The sequence below is a fragment of the Mustela erminea genome, chromosome 3, assembly GCF_009829155.1.
Source record: "Mustela erminea isolate mMusErm1 chromosome 3, mMusErm1.Pri, whole genome shotgun sequence".
Taxonomy (NCBI): domain Eukaryota; kingdom Metazoa; phylum Chordata; class Mammalia; order Carnivora; family Mustelidae; genus Mustela; species Mustela erminea.
This window is the reverse complement of record NC_045616.1, coordinates 71,332,510-71,356,560: the sequence shown is the minus strand read 5'-3', so window position 1 is coordinate 71,356,560 and position 24,051 is coordinate 71,332,510. Positions and strand designations below refer to the sequence as shown.

At 36.0% G+C, this 24,051-nt stretch overlaps 1 protein-coding gene and 1 long non-coding RNA gene across 2 annotated transcripts in view; both read left to right on the top strand.

The window, feature by feature from the left end:
• CWC27 (CWC27 spliceosome associated cyclophilin) overlaps positions 1 to 24,051 on the top strand; it is a 193,739-nt gene that overhangs the window by 34,932 nt on the left and 134,756 nt on the right. The window lies entirely within an intron of this gene.
• On the top strand, positions 9,041 to 22,297 carry LOC116586317. Its single transcript, XR_004283976.1, has 3 exons — positions 9,041 to 9,053; positions 12,612 to 12,614; positions 22,124 to 22,297. It is a non-coding gene; the product is annotated as an uncharacterized LOC116586317 (long non-coding RNA).

Genomic DNA, 24,051 nt, shown 5'->3' with positions numbered 1-24,051 from the left:
TAACTTCTCAAAGGCAGAAAATTGTACCATTTGTTTGTGTTTTTCCACGGTCAAACATCATAGGTACCCAAATATTTGTATAAACGAATGAACAACATCAAAATGATTGAATTTTTCTTTAACAAATCACTTTCACCTCTAGATCTTGTAAGTAACTTGCTTGTATTTATCATATGGGATTTACTGGTTTACTTATCTATCCCTTGCCTAGATTAAATTTCTCCAGAGATTATATCCTTTTTTATCTTTTCTTTTAAAAAAAGTTTTTATTTATTTGAGAGAGAGAACAAGCAGGTGAGGGTGAGAGCAACAGGGAGAAGCAGACTCCCCACTGAGCAGCGAGTCTGACGTGGGGCTCAATCCCAGGACCTTGGGATCATGGCCTGAGCTGAAGGCAGACGCTTAACTGACTAAGCCACCCAGGTGCCCTGTGTCCTTTTTATCTTTATATCCTCTGAGCCTAGTATAGTAAGTAGATGGTCCTTAAAGTTTGTATGAGTAGATTAATAAATGAATAAATATATCTGTGATGGGGATATTAGAGGAATGGTTTTTCATTCCCAACTTTCTGTTAGATTCCCTGGGGGAATATTCAAAGAAATACTGATAGCTAGGCCCCAACTTCACAGATTCTGAATCATTTGGTCTGAAGGAAAACCTGGACACATCCTCCTCTTTAACTTTTTAGCTTTTAATTAAAGTATATTATACATACAGAATATATTTGTCTTAGCTCTATTTCACAGTGCACATATAATAATTATATAGCTTGCTAAATTTTTACAAACCGTATATACTCATACCCATCATCCAGATCAAGAAACAGAAAATTCTGTCACCCAGAAATCTCCCTCTTGCCCCATTTCCCTCCCCTCACCCTCTAAGAGTAACTGCTTTTCTAACTTGTAAGAACAGATACTAGTTTAGGGCAACAATACTTTTTAAAATCTCCCCAGATATACTAATGTGCCTCCAGGGTTAAGAACTCTGTTCCCCTCTAACCAGAATTAGAGCAGAGATCAATGAGTTAGAAACTAGAGATACAGTAAACACATTAACAAAACTAGAAGCTGGTTCTTTGAAAGAATCAATAAGATTGATAAAACACTGGCCAAACTAATTGAAAAGAAAAGAGAGAGGACTGAAATTAATAAAATTATGAATGAAAGGGGAGAGATCATGAGTAACACCAAGGAAATAGAAACAATATCAGATATGACTATCAACAGTTATATGCCAGTAAGTTAAGCAACCTAGATGAAATGGATGCATTCCTGGAAACCTATAAACTTCTAAGACTGAAACAGGAAGAAACTGACAATCTGAATAGACCAATATCTAGTAACAAGATTGAAGCAGTGATCAAAAACCTCCCAAACATCAAGAGCCCAGGACCTGATGGATTTCCTGGGGAATTCTACCAAACATTCAAAGAAGAGATAATACCTATACTCCTGAAGCTATTTCAAAAAAATAGAAACAGAAGGAAAACTTCCAGACTCTTTCTATGAAGTCAGCATTACCCTGATCCCCAAACCAGGCAAAGACCCCATCAAAAAGAATTTCAGACCAATATCCCTGATGAATGTGGATGCCAAGATTCTCAGTAAGATACTAGCTGATAGGATCCAACAGTACCTTAAAAAGATTATCCACTATGGGTTGCATCCCTGGGATGCAAGGGTGGTTCAAAATTCACAAATCAATCAATGTGATAGAACAAATCAGTAAGCAAAGACAGAAGAACCACATGGTCCTCTCAATTGATTCAGAAAAAGCATTTGACAAAATACAGCATCTGTTCCTGATTAAACTCTTCAGATTATAGGGATAGAGGGAACATTCCTCAACTTCATAAAATCTATCTATGAAAAACCCACAAGGAATATCATTCTCAGTGGGGAAAAACTGACAGCCTTCCCTTTGAGATCAGGAACACCACAAGGATGAACACTCTCACCACTGTTATTCAACATAGTACTAGAAGTCCTAGCAATAGCAATCAGAAAATAAAAAGAAATAAAAGGTATTCTAACTGGCAAAGAAGAAGTCAAACTCTCTTTGCAGATGACATGATACTTTATATGGAAAACCCAAAAGACTTTACTCCCCCCACCAAAAAAAAAAAAAACTTTACTCCCAAACTACTAGAACTCATATAGCAGTTCAGTAATGTGGCAGGATACAAAATCAATGCACAGAAATCAGTTGCTTTCTTATACACTAACAATGAAAACACAGAAAGGGAAATTAGAGAATCAATTCCATTTACTATAGCACCAAGAACCATAAGATACCTGGGAATAAACTTAATCAAAGAGGTAAAGGATTTGTACTCAAGGAACTACAGAACACTATGAAAGAAATTGAAGAAGACACAAAAAGATAGAAAAGCATTCCATGCTCATGAATTGGAAGAGTAAACATTGTTAAAATGTCTATACTGCCTAGAGCAAACTATACTTTCAGTGCCATCCCAATCAAAATTCCACTGGCCTTTTTCAAAGTGCTGGAACAAACAATACTAAAATTTGTATGGAACCAGAAAAGACCCCGAATTGCTAAGGAAATGTTGAAAAAGAAAAACAAAACTGGGGGCATCATGTTGCCTGATTTCAAGCTATACTACAAAGCTGTGATCACCAAGACAGCATGGTACTGACACAAAAACAGAAACATAGACCAGTGAAACAGAGTAGAGAGTCCACTCTGTGGTCAAATAATCTTAGACAAAGCAGGAAAAAATATACAGTGGAATAAAAGACAGTCTCTTCAATAAATGGTGCTGGGAAAATTGGATGGCTATGTATAGAAGAATGAAACTTGATCATTCTCTTACACCATACACAAAGATAAACTTGAAATAGGTAAAAGACCTCAACGTAAGGCAGGAATCTGTTATAATCCTAGAGGAGAACATAGGCAGTAACCTCTTCGACATTGACCACAGCAACTTCTTTCAAGATATGTCTCCAAAGGCAAAGGAAACAAAAGCGAAAATGAACTTTTGGGACTTGCTCAAGATCAGAAGCTTGAAAACAAAACAAAACAAAGTCAACAAAACAAAGAGGCAACCCATGGAATAGGAGTAGATAGTCACAAATGACACTACAGACAAAGGGCTGATATCCAAGATCTATGAAGAACTCCTTAGACTCAACACCCAAAAAACCAGATAATCACATAAAAAATGGGCAGAAGACATGAACAGACATTTCTCCAAAGAAGAACGTACTAACAGACACATGAAAAAATGTTCATCATCATTAGCCATCAGGGAGATTCAAATCAAAACCATATTGAGATACCACCTTACACCAGTTAGATTGGCCAAAATTAACAAGACAGTAAACAGCATGTGTTGGAAAGGATGTGGAGAAAGGGGAACCCTCTTACACTGTTGGTAGGAATGCAAGTTGGGTACAGCCACTTTGGAAAACAGTGTGGAGATTCCTTAAGAAATTAAAAATAGAGCTACCCTATGACCTTGCAATTGCACTAGTAGGTATTTACCCCAAAGATACAAATGTAGTGAAAAGAAGGGCCATATGTACCCCAGTGTTCATAGCAGCAATGGCCATAATCGCCAAACTCTGGAAAGAGTCAAGATGCCCTTGGACAGACAAATGGATAAGGAAGATATGGTTCATATATACAATGGAATATTACGCCTCCATCAGAAAGGATGAATACACAACTTTTGTATCAACATGGGCGGGACTGGAGGTCATTATGCTGAGTGAAATAAGTTAAGCAGAGAGAGTCAATTATCATACAGTTTCATTTACTTGTGGAGCATAAGGAATAACATGGAGGGCATTAGGAGAAGGAAAGGAAAAGTGAATGGGGTGGGGGGAGACGAACCATGAGAGACTATTGTCTCTGAGAAACAGACTGAGGGTTTTAGAGGGGAGGGCGGTGGGGGTTTGGGTGAGCCTGGTGGTAGGTATTAATGGAGGACACGTGTTGCATGGAGCACTGGGTATGGTGCATAAACAATGAATCTTGGAACACTGAAAAAATAAAATTAAATTTTAAAAAAAAGACTCTACTCCCCACCACACACATACTCCCTTGATTACTTCTGAGGCACAGAATAATGTAAAGGTGGATTTTTAAAAATCATGCTGTCACTTCAGATAATTTTTGCAGTCTAACAGTGATATAGGACACTTACGTCAACTAAATTTAGTTTTAATCTTTGAAAAACATAAAATGGTCAGCATAGTGGGACTCAAATAATTTTATAAGAACTAAACTATGACACTTGAGTATTTCTGATGTTTTTAAAAGATATGTGCTGCTAAAGACTCAGATCAATGTCTTTCGACTTTTCTGTACATTTAGATCACCGGAGAACATGCTCCACCCCAGACTAAGTCAATCAGAATTTGTGGAATGGGATCATACGTTTAAGAAAGCACCCCAGGTTATTCTAATGTGCACTCAAAGTTAATTGTAAGTTTGGGATTATTTGGAGCTTATCTTTTGGAAAATCCCATTTTAAAATTGATTATAAAGAATTATTTTTGCCTGTAGGTGGAGCTCAACTGCTGCGAGTTCATTCTGTAAACCAAATTGCGTTGTCTGCTCTACTGTTTTTTAACATCTGTGTATTGATTTATAATAAACGACCAAAGAGTAAAATCAGATGTAACAAGCAGACCAAATAGTTAGAAGTCAATGGTTTGTTGTGATGATTGTAATCATTACGGAAATTCAGTTTTTGTGTGATTTCTATCAAATGTAATTATGGTGTGATTTCTCTTCTAAATTATTTTCATCAAATTGAAATATAAATAAAATTACTAACATACCCTCAAATTATAATCATCAAACGTTTGATAAAAATGTTTCAAGGTTAACTGGGATGGTATTAGTTTTAATGTTTGAACAGGTTCCAGTTTCATCAGCTATGTTCTGTTTATCCATCATATTTGCTGATCTTCTTCATAAAATGACTCTCTTATTTGGTAAAATTAAGTGGAATTTGTGTTTTAGTTACGATCTGTGTTAGTTGGATATGAAATATCATTATTATGATAGCACCAGGAATTTAGATATGGATATTGAAGTTGAAATTGAGATTAAAGATCTGATGAATTGGGGCGCCTGGGTGGTTCAGTCGTTAAGTGCCTGCCTTCAGCTCAGGTCATGATCCTGGGGTCCTGGGATTGAGCCCCGCATTGGGCTCTCTGCTCAGCAGGAAGGCCACTTCTTCCTCTCCCACTCCCCCTGCTTGTGTTCCCTCTCTCCCTGTCTCTCTCTCTCTTGCTGTGTCAAATAAATAAATAAAATCTTTTTTAAAAATCTGATGAATTGGATTGAATTTAAAATTATGAAGCAAGGGAAAATGTAGTCATAAATACCTCCTGAGTATACTCCGGGAGGCCTGGGTGAACACCCAAATTAGATGTTACCAGTTGTTGTCTCTCAAGGGTCTCTTTGTCAGGTTTGGCATGTTACTAGAATTTCTTACTTCCCAGGATTTCTGTCCTTGAAAACATTTGTAACCTTTCTTTCAGCCTTGGGAAATCTTTTAGTCTTAATATGATCAGACATAGGAGGAACAGATTCAAAAAGATAATACAATATTTACATTTCAGAAATTTAGAAGATAGTGGGACACCTTGGTGGTTCATTTGGTTAAGGGTCTGCCTTTGGCTCAGGGTCCTGGGATTGAGTCCTGCATCGGGGTTCTTACTCAAAGAGAAGCCTGTTTCTCCCTCTGCCTGCTGCTCCCCCTGTTTGTGTGCTCTCTCTCTGACACAAAAATTAATAAAATATCTTCTAAAAAATTTAAAAGATAGTGTGCATTTTTAAACTATAGTACAAATTTTAAAAGATAATATAGTAAAAAAGATTGAAATCCACAGATATTTTAACAATGCTGTATGAACCATTAGAATCATCATCTGCAGAAGTGCCCCTCTTCCTCTCATTAGAACATTTACAAGCAACGAGTGCATTATCCATTGAGAGCATTTCGTCTTCCTTTTACTTTCCTTTCCTCCAAGACATACGGAAGCAGATGGTAGGAAAGAGGAAGAGAAAGACATGTGAGGCCTATATAGTGGGTAACTGGACTCCGAATAAAGAAAATTTGCAGTTATTATTTCTTTGGTATGGAGTAGTAGTGGTCCAAATATTGTATTTTCAGGAAATATTTGGGTTTATCAGTAGGTACTAAGCCTTGGAGCCATCCTAATTTTAATGAAGTTTTGCATGGTAACTTACACTAGAGATTGATTTTATTTTTTTGTATGTTCTTTCCTAAGCAGTCAGCCTATTCTCAACATACACTGCCAGACACTGCAAGAACTGCTAAGCGCCAGACAGTGCTAAACTCAGGAACACAGAAATAAAGGAGAAATTATTTCTTTCTGCAAACATTCATAATATAATATAAAAATGAGGTTACAAACAATTAATTACAATTCATCATGTCAAATACTCTAAGAGACATGCATACATGCAAATTATTAAGGATGTTAAGTAGGCTATATGTATTTCTGGAAAAGATGAAAGTACCAAGTCAAAAAGAGTTGAATGTAAAATTGCCATTTTTGTAGATCAAGAACAGCTAGCAATTTCATAAGTTATACCCTAATGCTAATAAGATAAACCATTTGGAGGCACTATTGGAAAGAAATAACATTTTAGCATGAAGTCTAGTCCTTTAGTGTTGTATAATCCTCCAGTGTAGACTAGATGGTTTATTTTACTGCCTTTATCTATTTCATTTAAAATTTTGGAATAGTAACAATTATAAATCATACCATCATTTGGCATTTCTGGCAAGCTTCCATTTTTCTTATGTTTGGGTCTTTATAGCAAGGATTTTTGGATATTCTGAACAAAACTGTTTCTTGGGCTATTCAAAATAAAAAAACACTTTTAAAATTCCCAGTTGTGGGGCCCCTGGGTGACTCAGTTGTTAAGTGTCTGCCTTCAGCTCAGTTCATGATACCAGGGTCCTGGGATCAAGTACTGTGTCCGGCTCTCTGCTTGGCGGGGATTCTGCTTCTGCCTTTCCCTCCCCGTGTTGTTCTGCCTGCTTGTGCTCTCTCTCTCTCTCTGTCAAATAAATAAATAAATCTTAAAATAAATAAATAAATAAATAAATAAATAAATAAATAAAATGCCCAGTTGGTTCATTGAGAACCTTAATCCACATCCAAGGACTCACCTTCAAAGTAAAAGAAAAAAAAAAATCCTTGAACTTCAGAAATACAACCACCCTACTGTTTTTACAATTAGATTTCAGATGGCAGACAGGAAGCAGTGAAATGCACACGTGAGGAAAATTCTCTTGTCAAAATGGGGAAGAGGTGTTTGCATTTCTTTAGAATGTATTGACTTCTATTACTCTTGAGAGTTATGTTCCATTGATCTGGTAGTATAAGTTGTTTTTGGAGGATGCAATGTACATTTGAAATGCAGTATTGAGATTATGTGCAAAAAACATTCTTTAAGTTATTCAAGCATCTGAGGAAGTGTTCTCTACCCTGGAAATCTAGTTGTATTGAGTTTTGAAATTCATTGTTTTCCTGCTTTCCTTGTGTATGCTTTGTGAATTCACCTATAAATTAAATTGGCAAGTATGGGGTGCCTGGGTGGCTCATTCAGTTAAGCATCTGACTCTTGATTTGGGCTGAGGTCATGATCTCAGGTCCTGAGGTTGAGCCCTGCGTTGGGCTCCATGCTATTCCAAGATTCTTTTCCTCTTCCTCTCCTTACCCCTCTACCCTTCCCCCACTTGCACACGTGCTCTCTCTCTCTCTCTCTCAAATAAATAAATAAATAAAATCTTTAAAAAAAGTAAATTGGCAGGTATAATTTGGATAAAATACAGAACAAAGAGGCCTCTCAAGATGCAAAGATCTTTGTTTAACACAAAATTAAAAGCACTTGAAGTTACACATGGGCCTAAGAGGTATTTATAATTAGTGATTCTATTTTTTCTTTCTCTAGTTTTCTCTCTGGATCCTTTCCCCCCCTAATTGTTCAGGGATTTTACCACCTTTCAGGTATGGTTTCGCTTATGCACAATAAGTTCTTCCTTTGTACTAGGCACTGTGCTAGGTTATGGGATGCTCAGATTACTGTGTCTGAGTTTCTTTACAAGTTGCTTAGTGTCTAGTAAAGGAGACAGTTGTATGAACAGATAAGGACTGTGAGGTATTCCTAGGTGCTGTAGCCAGACAGCTATTGTTATTCCTTGTTCTACAGTGTGACCACTTTGCCAACTCAATTTATTTCTCTAATTTAACCTCCATAACAAAGCTACAAGGTATAGTCTATATTATGATTCTCATTTTTAAAGTGAAGAAAACTAGACTTATGTGCATAGAAAGTGGCAAGTCTGGTACTTGAACCTGCAGTGGTCTGACCCCTCTCTACAGCTGTTGGTTGGTTGGGGCCAGCTCACAGTATCTAGCTGATGTGTAACTCTCACATGGGATGTTTCTAGCAAAGGTATGACATCATGTTAGAAATACTATTCTGTATGAGTGTAGGGAATGGATTGGAGGAAGGAGACCAAAACAGAAAGACACATTAGTAGATTATTACATTCATCGAAGGGAGAGATAATAAGGGTCTAATTCCCTAAAGCAGTGTCTATGGGAATGGATTTAGAGATAGTAGAGATAACAGATTTGGATATAGGAGACCGGAAGAAAAAAGATACACTCCAGATGACCCCGAGGTTTCTGGCTTAGATAACTTGGCTGAATGGTGGTGATAAGCATTGGGATAGGAGTTCTAGGTGTTTCTAGTGCTCCCTTCCTGTTCATCCTTTTAGTCTTTCCTGATACTCTTCAATGCCCTGCATATAAACATACTGAATTGCTTCCTTTATTAGTCAGCTTAATTTAGGTTATGCTATGGTAACAAACAACCCCCATATCTTAGTGGGTCAAAACTAATGTTTGTTCTCTAGTTCTGGCTACATCCTGTTAAGATCTGTGGATAAACTCCCCAACACTTACATTCATGGGCCCAGAATGAAGGAGAAGCCTCTTGCTGAGAGGCACAGCAGAAGCAAAAGAGTGACGATGGAATCATATGCTAGCTCGTAAAGTTTCTGCTTAGAAATGGCATCCATCACTTCAGCATTTCACTGGTGAGAGCAAGTGATGTGGCCAAGCCTGGTATGGTGAAGTATAAACCTTTCCCAAGGAGGAGCAGTGAATGCTTAGAAACAATATGTAATCTCCAGGCTTTGTGATTTAACCAGGAATTGCTGTAAATACCCGTGACTTTGTAATGAATTTAGTCAGCATCTTCCTGGTGGACAGGACAAAAAAAAGACATAATGAACATTACTTAATTGCCATTATCTGAATTTTAAAAAGAAGAATATCACTTTTGTAATTATCACATACTTTTTAAAAGCATAAAATTCTAAAGGAAATTCTCTCTTATCTGTCTTTCCATATGGGATAGAGAAGAACACAGTGATCTTCCACGAGTTTCACAGAAAATGCAGAAACACTTCATATGCACGGAACATCAATCAAATCATAACTTTCTTATTAGGTACCTTAAGGATCCTTCGGTTGTAGTGAATAGAAACCTACTCAAAAAAACTCCCATTTTTCTAGAAAGGGATTTTACATATTAACTGAAGGGATTTCTGCGTAAAGGAATAGAGGAGTTGCACAGAATCCAGATAAAAGAATTGCATCAACCCTGATATGAACGGAAGCCGTGACATGAACTTCTATTTTCTCTCCTTCTACAGCCTCAACTCTCCTTTTCTTTGTTCATTTGTTCTGTTACTTTCTACAGTCTTGTATTTTCTCTGTAGGATTCTAGTCTAGTATCTCTTGCAGTTCAGTCCTTCAGAAGTAAATTAACTTAATTTCTGTGTCCCACAGCCTGACTCTCCAGAGAGAGAATCTTACTGGCTTGGCTTGGGTTAGCTATCCATATATGTTATTGAGAGGATGGTGATAGTGGAGGGGCTCTGGAAAGCCATGAGATGTGGAGGTGTGACAGAGGTGTCTTGTCCTTTCACTATCCACTTCCCTTCTTATTTAGTAATGAGAACCCAGATATCTAGCTGGACTCATGGCTGCCTCATTAAAAGATATTCACCATACTCCTTTGTAGCAAGGCAAGGCCTTGTGACCAAATTCTGGCAATGAGAGGAAACAGAAGCATATCACACTTTCAGGAAGTCATTTCTAAAGCAAAGAAAGAAGGGGCTAGCCTTGGTGGAATAGAGAAGTTGAAAGAGCCTGGGTCCTTGAAGACCTCATGGAGCCACAATTCTAGCTTAGATTGCCTATCTGGAGTTGTTCAATGTGGGATAAAAAAACATTCAAGTTATGTAAGCACATTAGTTGGAGTTTCTGTTAAGTGCAACAGAACCTAAACCTAACTGACACAGTAAGGCTGTTTCTTCCAGGGTTATGAGTAGGGTAAGTTCTCTGTGGTGGGCATGTGGACAGAGAGGAAATGAATAGCTGTTCCATTATTTTTAATAGCTTTCTTGGTTGGTTTTCATGTTATTGCTGGAAGAGAATCGTATTAATTAATAATACCCAACATCTTCACTGCTCTTCTACTTTTGGCTGATCACCTTGTTCCTTATTTTATTATGAAAACAGAAACGGTGAGAAAAATTCCTCATTTTCCCACCAACAGTGTACCCCTCTGCATCTGAATTCATACGCTTCTGGCAAAGGCAACCCGTTACTCTGTGTTGTGGTCCACACACCATCCACTTTTTCACACACTTTGGCCAAGCTATTATCCACCTTACTCTTGTGGTTCACTTCAAATGCTGCATATTGTCTGTCCTTCTTGCTGTTTCCTGGACATGCCAACCCCATTCTTTTTCAGGCCTTTTTCAGTTACCTTCAGGTAACTTTGGGTTCCCTCAGCTGCAAAGTGTCTTCTCTAAAATAATCTTAGTAACCATTCCTTCTCTTCATACAGTTTCTTCCTCAAACATTGTCTTTTCCGACCACATTATTTAAAATAATTCCCTCCATGCCTATCACGGGTAGATAAGCAAATAACCAAGACAAATTTAAAATTTGTTTGGCTTTTACAAAATGCATCTGCGAGGATCCACACCCTTCAAGAAATAAATACCAAACAAACAAACAAAAAATTCATCAGTAGTGCTAGGATGTGATTGGTTCATAGTTCGTATAGCCAGATAATGAGTGATGAAAATCACGTTACTTTGCCTTTTCCTATATGTTGGGAACATTAGGTGAAATGAGGATAAATGAGGTTAAAAATTAAGTTAGGATCCAGATATCTGTCCTCAAAGCTAGGCTCAGATGTTTGCAGAAGACAAGGTCACTCTTTTCTAGGGAGACAAAGTGAGAGGGTCTCTTCTCCCAGCCAAAATCAGTTTTCTATAAGTTCTGTAACGCTTTAAAGAACCTTTGCCATAATATTTCATCAGTATTAATCTGAGTGGATTTTGTTTTATTTTGTTCACTTTATCAACTCTTTGCCTTTATTTAAGCTTGTCTTTTTAAAAGCAGACACAATATAAACTATTTAGTAATGACCTACTTTGAAGAGGAATCTCACAGAATTCATTACAATTCTTTCCTACCTTTTTGCCAACTTTGATCCATTAGTAGTATTTGATCTCTCTTCTCTCCTTAGTTTTTATTGTTAAGATACTGCTACACCATGTGTATTAGTTCATTCAGTATATTTGTGCATTCATGTTGATTTCAATGTGTTTACTATTTAAATGTACCTATTTGAGTGTTAAACCTTAAATAGGATTTCGATTATTATTTTTAGGTATGTCAGTGGCTTACTAGATTTTTCATCTAATTTTGTATTTGATTTATTATTATTCTACTCAAGTTTACCTTTTATTTTAAAGATTCTTAATACATTTTCCTGGTATTGCTAATTGCTAATTTTGTCATGTCAGGTAGTTTGCTTTTCTGTTTTAAAATTTATAGTGTTGATTTAGGTGCTTCTTTAAAGAATTATTTTGTTTAAACAGTCTCAAATTTGTTATATTATAATGGGTAGATTTCTGTTCTTACTGAAAAGTACTTTTCTTAGGGTAAAGGCAGATATTAATTGGCATATAAGCTAATGAACAAAATCTTTTCTCTCTAATTTGTATTTTCAGTTTACACACATGCGCACGCACACAAGCACACAGTCAACAGACAGGAAGTTAGATTTGTCCTTTGCAGTATATTTGATTTTCTGGAGTCTGTGAAAAAGAATGTTTTCTTAACTATGAAAATTGTATAATGACTTCCTACCAATTTTTCTTCCTTTTAGATAAGCATTTACTTTTTTAGACTTATTAATCATTATAAATCAATAGAAAATTTCTGGATATGCTTATTTGTTCATAATATTAACGATAACTTGAAATAATTTAAAGACAGTCTTTGTTGAAGGGAATTAAGAAGAAAATCCCTTGGCTTGGCTTCAGAGAGTTTAGAAAGATACAGTGTAGGCCTCATACAAAGACTAGAGTGTTGCAGTCCTTGTATTTTATGTCCTGCTGCTGTATGATAAGACTCCATTTTAGTTGTAGTGTATGTACTTGCTCAGTCACCTAGATCTATAACCGACCTGTGGAAGGACATTTAGTGTGATAGAAGGTAAGAATGTCTAGTCCTGATGCTGCTGGAGAGTGGCCCAGAAATTGAAAGCCAAGATAATATCGCGAAGTTACTCACCAGCCTTAATTGTTTGGCTTGATGCTCAGTATTATATTCTCAGGTAGGATTTATCAGTAGTCCAGTGAAGTTTTAAAAATTATATTTTCTTCATTTTATTGTTTTAGCATATGTTGTATAGTCTGGAAACACAAAATGTGTTTACATTTAAGTAGATGCTTAAAGGTTTTGCTCATCATTTTTGTATTGAATGAATTACTGAGGAAAATATGAATATTGCTTAACCTTTTCCTGTATGTTGGGAACATAGGTAAATAAAGGTATATATTTAAAAGTCAAGTCTGGATCTAGATTATTTGTCCTTCCCAAGGCTAAGTTAGATGTTTGCCGAAGACAGGGTTACTCCATTCTAGAAAGACAAAGTGAGAGAGAGTCCTTTATTCTAACTAAACTACTCTTGCTTCTAAGCTGTGCCAGTGAGTAGCAACAGTTTTAAGGAACAATAAAGGGACTTAACACCTGTTACAGTAATCACAGCCTGTAGCAAAAATTAAACACTTAAGAGCCTAGCCTTCAGAGGAGGGTTACACCCTAAACATGGTGAGACTACAGCATTACCACTTTAGGTCTTTGGTGCTGTGGCCATAAGATGGAATGATATCTGCATTACCTTAATTCTTGGACTCTTAAGATGATAGAGAGCCTTTATAGTTATAAATGCTTCTATTAACTCAAAATAATTTTCATAAAATACTGATGAAATACTCTTATCCCCCCAAAATGCATAAAAGAATGTATGAGAAGATTACTTTCAGTTTGTTCTTGCTAAAAGTTTTTAAAGTAGCATTTGAAGAATGTTTATAAGTTCATACTGTATATATCTTTGAATTGTTCTTTTTTAAAACACTGTAGCTGCTGAATTTTAGATGAAGATCTGGCACCTAAACCAGGTTAAAATAAAATGCAAGCAATTACCCCCCCCCCCAACTATAAATTTGACTTGGAAATAGATTCTGCAAAAGAGATTCACCTCATCTGGGCTCTTTAAAGTTGAAAACTCACTTTCAAGGCAGAGTAGTTGCCTAGCCTTTGAATATTATTGCATTCTTTTCCTGCTTCACATTAGTCAGTTCTGTTTAAGTTTACTCTTTATTGTTGCTGCATTTCTGTTTCTAAGTCTTAGAACAGAAAGCAGTCCTTATTTGGAGCTATGATACCTTGAACTGAGTATACTTAAGTATATGCCATTTATAAAAATCTACAGCATTATATACCTATTAAATCATACAGAGGGAAAAAATAGATGGTTACTGGATAAAGAGAGAGAGAGAGAGATCAATAGAAGAGAATAAAGCGCCCAGAAATAGACCCACACCTACACAGATATAATCAACGGATTTTTGACAAAAGTACAAAGAAAGTTTGAGAAATGATAATCTTTTAACAAATAATGTTAGAGTAACTGAGAGTCTGTGTGCAAAAAATTGAACATTAACACCTACCTCTTTCTACAAAAATTAACTTCTAATGGTTCATAAACCTAAAAGTAAGACTATTAAGCTTCTAAAAGAAAACATAGGAGAAAATCTTTATGAACTTGGGTATGCTAATGAGTTTTTAGGCACAAAAAAACATGAAGTCCACTGATAAATGAACATCATCAAAATTAAAAAAAACTTTGGCTCTGGAGAGGTTGCTTTTAAGGAATGAAAAGACAAGCCACAGAGTAGGAAGCAGTATTTGCAAATTACACATCTAATAAGAGATTTGTATCCAGAATATAGAAAGAATTCTGAAAACTCAACACTAAGAAAACAAACCAATTTAAAGAATGGACAAAAGATCTGAACAGATATTTAACCAAAGATATATGAGGCAAGCAGTATATGAAAATGTTATATGTACATCCTTGCTGAGATAGACCACTACTGCAAGCAAGGATTTAAAATTTGTATGTATTATTACTTCACATTTTAGTATATAGTGACTAAGGAGCTTGAAGAAAACAAAGGTTAAGGCTTGTCTGTTTTTCAGTCTGGAACTTGACTAATCACATCTACCTGCAAGGAACCTAGAGCTTAGATTCTAAATTGGCTCTTAGATATATATTTTACACAAATGTCAAAGTTGCCCACCAAAGTATAGGAATAGAGTGGTTTTGCAAAGAGTAGGGGAGGAATGGTGAAGTAGACAGCTTTCTAATCTTTCTTCAGTTGTGTTTGCAAAGTTTAACTTACGCAGGATTACTCTCCAAGCAATGGACAGTCCAGGATTTAAACACATATATTTGACTTAACTGCCATATTATACCTCCCCTGAGATGAGGCATTAAAATGGAATATTAGAATTTGGGGCGGGGGTGCAGGATGCAGACTGTGCATGCAAAGGGATTGGTGAGAATTTGATATCCTGATATATGTGGGAACTTATATATACAGGGACACATACCTGCAGGAATTATGGTAGGAAGTTATTAGAGGAGTAAACTGGGGCCAATCAAAATGGGCCTTGTATGGCATACTTAGAAACTGGACTTTGTTCTTTAGATGGTGGAAAACAATATAAAAGGTTTAAAATTGGAAAGTGACATGATTAGCATTTTGTCTTAGAGGGATCATTGTGGTAGTAGCATGGAAAATAAGCTGGAAGGAGCCAAGACTAGAGGTTGAGAAGACTGACCAACCAGAATACTGCTTTAATTGTCCAAGTCCAGGTAAAATATAATGAAAACCCCAACCAAGACAGTATTCTATTTGCAAGGAAATTTGCATTCAGCAAACATTTTCCCAAACATCTAAAATATGCATGTGGTAGATAGAAAGATAAAGATATTCCCCTTGCCTACAAAAAAGCTCTCAGCTGAGCCAGGCTTTATAACACATACATACACAATGAACTCTATATAAAGCCGAGGTTCAGAGAAAGTACAGTAGCTCCATGGAGGAGGGAGAGATTAATTTTGACTTTAGGGATCAGGAAGTCTGCATGTATGCAAAGTGGACAGCATTAATACTAGGCCTTGAAGAAGGGGCAAAGTTTGAATAAGAGGAAATGGGTGGGAAAGGGAATTTCCAGTAGAGGAAACAGAGAAAAGTACAGAGTGTATTTGAGGAACAACCTGTTGTGACTAGAGAGGATATTGTTGGAAATAAAGATAGAAAGATAGGTTGGGACCAGATCATGAGGTACCTGCCAGGCTAGTAAAGTGCAAATATAACTCGTTTTGCTCTATGTATGTGTACAGGAAAACATAGATCAACCTCTTTTTTCATTTAAAGTATGCCAACTTGAAAGACTCAAGGTTGGGTGAATACTGGATTTCTACATTTTTGGACAGGAGATATGTGAGTAGGAGGGTTTGGTGAGATGGCTGGAGTAGAGAATCATGTTTATCTTAGTTTTTATAATTTGAAAGTGAACACTAAATCCCTATAGTAAATGAGGTGGTAGTTGAGGGGGAGGAATGAATCTACCTAGTGACAAGATGAAAACAAATTTTGTGAAATAATACGTGTGAATTACTTTCAAAACATGATGCCGGTGATGGCTAGTGGTTATAGTTTAAAGTGCCTTTAGTGACACACAATCCAACCTTAACAGCCTTAGAATCGCTCACTTTCTGGTAGCCCCTTCCAACCATGCCATATTTCAAAATAAAATGAAAACCTAATGCCAGGTTAAATGTCAATGGTTATTAAGCATATATAACAACCAGATTAGTATTTAAGGTGATGTATGTAATTAAAGGGGCATGATATCAATGAAGTAGAAGAGATAAACCCAGTCCACAGGGACAATTTGGGGAGACAAGCCAAGCATACCTAGAAGGAAAATGAGACACTGGTGTCCTTCATAAGCATCCTGGCTCTCCCACCTGCCTCCCACATCTCTCCTACACTACAGAGAATTACTCTGCATCAGATGTGATTTGTTACTTAAGAAAATAATACATTAAAAAGCACAAAATGGCATAGACAGACTGAGTACTCTAAATGCATAGGAAATCCCAAGTAGAAATGGTGTAGAGTCAGATGAGGTTTATTAGTTTTCTTGAAGATTTGTTTTCAGGCAGGTTTATACTGCCAATTGCCAGACCACACACTGGAGTAAGCTGATGATACGAGTAATTTTGCTGGTAAAAGAAATACTCTCTTATAAGATAATGAGTGTGCTAATTTGTTGCGCTTTACTTAAGTTGTTAATAACTATTTTTACCTCATTTGTTTCATTTTGAATGTTTATTTTAAAAATGGAAGTATTATTTTTGAGAACATCCTGTTTATAATAAAAACTTAATGACAACTACATAAAACAAAAATAGCATGTCTACAAATGTGATTATGGACATGTTCATTTAAGGAAACAAATTTAAAAGATAAAATTCTAACTTTAGCTAGCGTATGCAATGGTTTTATTTTAGAAAGGTAAATGTCCTTGCTGAAAATTCAGTGATGACATTTATTGCTTAGGAAAACATGTTGCTATATTTTTCCCTCTATGTGATTTTTGATATAGCACTTACAGAAACACTTCAAATCTTACTAAACAAAACAAACTTAGAATGTCACTTTCTAAAATGAAGTACTGGTAATAAAGTTTACTGTCTACTCTTAACACTGTAGTTCTGCTTGAATATTTCCAATGTGAGAACCTTGGTCTGTCAAGAGTTAAGATACAGCTTAAAAAATTTAAGATACGATTTTTAAAAAATATTTGACTTGTTTATGAATGGAGCATTTTTATAGAATGATATTACCTGATGTTCTCCCTTCAACAAGATGGTGAATGACTGATAAGCAGGGCTACCGAGGAGAGTTGTGCAGAACACTTAGCCATGGAATGTGAATATGAGCTGGCATCTAGGCGGAGTTCCCCTCCAAGCCCTGTGCACTGGGGAGGGCCACATTAGCCCCAGGAATGGGTGCCTTTTTCTAATCTTTGAGCCAGGAAAAGGTATTTGTTTCCTAGGAGGTTCCACTAGAGGGTGTGCCCTTTTGTAATTAACATGACGGTGCTTCAGGCGCTAGCCTATAGATAAACTTAAGAATTAAAAGAAAATGAGCAGCTAGGCTGTAGCTTTTCTCAATGGGTACTATTACACAGGTATGTGGCCAGTTTTTAGTGACAGGAAAGAAAACTTGGAGACGGTACATTGCAAGGGGAATTCCTTTCGGAAGGGGTTTTGGAAACCAGGGTTCTAGTCCTTGAGCACAGGTGTTTGACCTTGGGTGTTCTGTTCTTGAAAAAAAACCTTGAAAACCACCTTTCAACCTTGAAGGGTGCATCTAGGAATGCATCCAGGAATGTTTTATCAGGAGCGTGATAAGCAAGGAGAGGTTTGATCTGGAAATTTTCCAAACTGGCACATCTGAAATGTCATTAAAAGTCTTGGAGATATGTATTTGCAGGATCTATAATAGTACGTCTTGAAATAAAGTATTTCTCCAACTTTCTTCTTTCTACTTACTTTGTTTAATTTGCTTCTTCTCGCCTTTTCCTTTTTCTTCTTCCTGTCTATTTTTTTGTTGTGGTGGTGGTGGCTGTCGTTTTGTTTTGTTTTGTTTTTAGCTTCTTATGCTGGAACCTTACATAATTGATTTTGGACTTTCTTCTTTTCTAATAAAGCATTTAAAACTCTAAGCACTGCTCTCTCTGCATCTCACCAGTTTTGTTGTCATGATAATCAATTTTATGTACCAACTTGGCTAGGGTACAGTCCCTAGTTGTTTAATCAAATACTAATACAGGTGTTGCTTTGAAGGTATTCTATAGATGTGATTAAAGTCCATAATCCGTGACTTTTAGGTAAAGCAGTTTATGATCTGGGGGCCTGATTCATTTAAAAGACTGAGGAAGAGAGCTGAGGCTTCTCAGAAGAAGAAATTCCATCTGGGGAGAGCTGCTTTAGCTTGTACTGTGGAGAGTTCCAACTTGCCCTTCTTGATGGCCTATTTGCACAAATGCGTGATCCACATTTTGGATTTCAGACTAGGCAGACCCCGCAACTGCACGAGCCAGTCCTTTACTGGATGTGTGGGGGTGTGTGTGTGTGTAATATTTATAAATTTGCTTTGAATTTCATTCAGTTCAAAATTTTTCCTATTTTCTTTGTGGCTTCTTCTTTGACCTATGGGTCATTTAGAACTGTACTGTTTATTTTCCAAATATTTGGGAATTTTCTAGATATTTGTCTGTTACTGATGTCTAAATTAATTTTATTGTGGTCAGAGGACATATTCTATACAATTTCAGTTATTTTACATTGAGATGTGTTTCGTGGCTCAGTATGGCTTATCTTGGTGCATGTTACACGTGCACATGAAAAGAATGTGTATTCTGTTGTGGTTGCTTGGAATGTTCTATAAATGACCCCAGTATTTGTTACGGCAGTTTAGACTTGAATTTTAATGTTTAAATTATACCTGTTAAGTTACAAATTTCCTTGATTGATGAGATTTTTCGAAATGATACTATTTCTGAATAACTAAACGACCAAGTAGTAATTTCTGACTTTATACTTCACTAATTATTTCAATTAATAAGTTAATAGTTACTTTAAACTTTGTTTCTTGCTACTTGATTATTTGCAGTAGGCCATAATACAACTGTAAGTTTCATGTCTTTTGCTTTCAGTTTTGTCTTATATAATACTTAGAAATATTTCTACATTTCCTCTTGATTATCCAAGAATAAATTTTTAGTTGGTAAATTTTCTTGGACTTGTCCTACTTAATTTTCTTCAGATCATTTTGTGCGTGTGTGTATGTGTGTGTGGCAGTTTTGTTGTCTCAATCTAAGAACAGAAAAAGTACATAGAAATGAAAAAACAAATCAGTGTATTTTTTTCTGGAGCAAGTTTTTTAAGAAAGCATTAGTAACCAGGGTTAAAATGGCCTTTTGAAATTTCAGTGCATTTTTCTTTTAAGCAAACTCAGTGAGAGAAAATAGTTAAAAAGAAAAAAGCAAGTCTTTGGATCCTTTCCTTAGAAGATTCTGTGATTATTCCTTTAAATTATATACCTCCTATTTGTGATCAATCTTTAATTAATGTAATAGAAATTTTAAGTTTCTGTAATGAGTGGAAAAATGGATTAGATAACATTTAAGCTTCAGTGAGTTGAGAATATTACTTAAACTTGAGACATTGAAGGTGCCTGAGAACTCAGCACAAAACTTATTTTACTGGAATTCATCCACATCCTAAGCTGTTATACTATGTTTATTTGGGATTTCTTTTTCCTTGCTGTTTCTATTCTTGTTACCATTAGTAACTGAGACTTGACTATAAAAAAGAGATTCATTTGTAGGAATCAAAATGCATTATGTGCATGGGTGGTTCCGTGGTAGAATTCTCACCTGCCAAAATGCATTATGTAGTGGGAAGAGTATTGGTTTGGAGTCAAAAGCCCAGGTTGTGCCATTTTTTAACTAAGTATCCTTGGGCGAATGAATTATTTATCTGACTCTCAGTGTCTTCCTGTAAAATGGGAATAAAAAGGGGCACCTGGGTGGCTCGGTCGGTTAAGTATCTGCCTTCGGCTCGGGTTGTGGTCCTGGGGTCCTGGGATCAAGTCCCATGTCGGGATCCCTGTTTGGTGGGGGGGGGGAGCTGCTTCTCCCTCACCCACTCCCCCTGCTTATGTTGCCTCTCTCACTGTCTCTCTCTCTCTCTCTCTGTCTGTTAAATAAATAAATAAAATCTTTTTTAAATATGGGAATAAAAAAGACCTATTTTACCTGATTGTTGCATGATGAGATGAGTTGGTAGACATTCAATAAATTATAGTTATTAAAATACATCAGTTATAATATTTAGTTTTCAAGATACTACATACTTATAATAATATTCTCTAATAATATTTTCAGAATCTTCAAAGTGTTTCTTTCTGAATACTGTTCATTTTACTATTTGAGTTTACTTAAGTAAAATTATTAATGTATATATAATACATTCTGAAAAGAGCTAGGATGAGTCACTACTTTTTTTCCCCATTAAATAACATTTAATCTCCTGGCCCTCCTAATCTTCATATGCCAACTGTTCACAGTACCTAAATAGAATTAGGACATTTTAAAGTTGGAAGAACCATATCAACTGTCTTTCAATTTCCTCATTTTACAGATAAGACCAGTAGAGAATAAGTGACAGATCATTTTGTTTTTGCCAACCTAGGTAGTCTCAGTGAGTCTGAATGTGAATCTAGCATACTTTTTCCTTTACTTCCTTGTGAAAGCTTCTAAGCCACTCACTAATCTACAACAATATTTTAATAGTGGAAACAGCTATTAAATTCACATTATTTTTCCTCCACTCACAAAACAGTTAATAAAAAGGGGACAAAGCAAGAAAAAGGCCAGGAAACCATCTGAAGAATTGGTCACAGCTGTGCCAGTGGTCATCTAGTATATGGCAAATATTCAACCATTGTTAAAGAAGTAAGTGAATGTCAGATCTATGATCGTGCAAATGATAATAGCAGTGATTATACAAAATGCAAGTGTGGTTTTTTAAATTATTTTTATATAAATACAGATTTGATAACAAAAGTATAATTAAGCTTTTAATGTCATTTCTTATAAAATAATTTTCTTGATTTGCATTTTCTACAAAGAGTCCTCATCGATACCTTTTATGACTCATGTTTTATTCTTTTTTGTTATTAGACTATTTTTTGGGTTCAGGAAATTCAATCATTTTCCATTTTTAGAATTACTGGCTGAATGTCAGGGTACATACTGACTCATAAATGGATCATGTTTGCAAGTTTATTTGTGTGTTACTTAGAATTTAAGAAAATTTTCCTATTGAAACAGGCCGCAATTGATAATTGGTTTTCCCCAATTTGGGAAATTATATTTGGGATCTATTGGAATACTATTGGGGGACAAAAAAGTTACCAAAATATAAACATTTAACCTATGTTTGTATGCATATACAAAATTATGTGTGTGTAAAATCTATGAAATCCCATTAGAACTACACATAAAGCCACATACATGTGATTGCTATAGGTATCCTAACAATAATTTCAATGACGGCCTGAGGAAGAAGAATCAGTTTACTCACTTATTTTTTCAGTTAACAGATATCATTTATTGAACATCTGTTTTATTAGCACATATTTTAAGAAGCTTTATTTCAGCTAGATTTTCAAGGATGGATGGGATTTGAATAGGTGCTATATTACATTATGTGTGCTTATATCAGTATTTGCCTTACATAACACATATGGTCTGTTTGTGAACCACACATTTAATTTGACGTTCTTCAAACATTCAAATAGGTTTGCTGGTTGTTTAACCTTCAGAACTTTCTGGTTTATTACAACTATTTTCTTCTTAGTCAAAGTACTACTTTTTTTTTTTTTTTTTTTTTTTTTTAGTGCTGAATAACGCTTTCTTGTAATAGAGAATTATAATTCCAAGGTAATTCTTATGTTTGTGGTCAGTACATTCTCTTCCCAGTAGGGAAGTAGGGAATCCTACTCTAGCTCTAGAAGATGAATGAATACAGAAGCAGTCAAGGGCTGTTGTGACCCCTGCACCCCACTACCTCACCACATGTACACACACACACTCACACACATGTAGAAGAGAGACAGCATAGCTTCCTAAAGCAGTTCTCAAACTTTTTGATCTTAGGACCCTTTACGCTCTTAAAAATTACTGAGGACCTAGGGCACCTGGGTGGCTCAGTCGGTTAACTGTGTGTCTTTGGCTCATCATCCCAGGGTCATGATCCCTGGGATCGAGCCCCACATCAGGTTCTCTGCTCAGTGGGGAACCTGCATTTCCCTCTCTTTCTGCCTGCCACTTCCTGTGCTTGTAGTCACTCTCTCTCTCAAATAAATAAATAAATAAAACTTTAAAAAAGATTTTATTTATTTATTCGACAGAGGGAGAGCACAAGTAGGCAGAGAGGCAGGCAGAGAGAGAGAGGAGGAAGCAGGCTCCCCACCAAGGAGAGAGCCCAATGCGGGGCTCGATCCCAGGACCCTGGGATCATGACCTGAGCTGAAGGCAGAGGCTTTAACCCTCTGAGCCACCCAGGCACCCCAAATAAATAAAAATTAAAAAAAAAATTACTGAGGACCCCAAAGAGAGTTTGGTTTTATGGGGAATTAATACTGAGAAAATTTTTTAAATATTAACATACTTTATTTTTTTTTAAGATTTTATTTATTATTTGACACAGAGAGAGAGGTCACAAGTAGGCAGAGAGGCAGGCGGGGGGGCGGGGAGCAGGCTCCCTGCTGAGCAGAGAGCCTGATGTGGGCCTTGATCCCAGGACCCTGAGATCATGACCTGAGCTGAAAGCAGAGGCTTAACCCACTGAGCCACCCAGGTGTCCTAAAATAATAATATACTTTGAAATAACAATAATAGACTCTATTATATTTTAACATAACACATACTTTAGAAAAATTAATTATTCTTCCCCCAATAAAAATCATTTAGTGACAAAGACAAGAATATTGTTTCACCTTTTTACAAATCTCTTTAATGACTGGCCTAATGGAAAGCAGCTAGATTCCCATATCCACTCCTTCATTCATTCTGCTGTATGAACTATGTTGTTAAATTATAGGAGGAAAATGTGACCTCACACAAATATGTACATTGAGGAGACAGGAGTATTTAATAGACTTTTCAGACAATTATGGTTATTCTTCTTTTGATACTGTACCAAAACTCAACAAATGCTAATGTCTTACTGGTTAAATGCAATGTGAAATAAAAAAACCCTTCATAATAATCTGTTGAATATTAAAATCCATTGGCTTGTTTTATACTTTGAATGGGTCTTTTACCCATGCATGATTATTATAACATTATGTATTGGTCATTTGAAAAGTATTGGTCCATCCAATTATGCAGATCTTCCAAATAGTAATACACTTTTCCATACAATATAAAAAAAAATCTTATTCATTAATATCATCACTAATCTTCAGAGGCTTCCAGGTTTTGGTCAGTCTCATGGTAGTGGTTTTGAATTTTCCAAAATCTTTTTTTTTTCTGCGAAAGCTCAAATTGTATCATTGTCAACACATATTTTCATTCTCTTTTGTTTGTGAGAGGATCACTTTGTTCCCAGTTCACAATAACCAAAGCTTATCAGTTGTTCTTTCAAATAAAAGTGGTGGACTATTAAAAAAGACAAAAAAAACCCTGACTGTTTTAGCTCAAAGTTCAAATAATTGCATGTTTTCCTCAAAATAACTGTCATACTTGTATAGACAATAAAAGTGCTTTATGCATACTTCAGTTTCAACACAAAATACTGTGCTTAAGGTTGAAATTTCATAAAATTAACAATTTTTATTGCTTCATCAAGGCTATTCTTAGGTGAAAGTGGCTGAAATTTGTTTGTTCTTTTCTGTCAGTACCTGGCAGTGCTGAATACAGTGACTTCTAG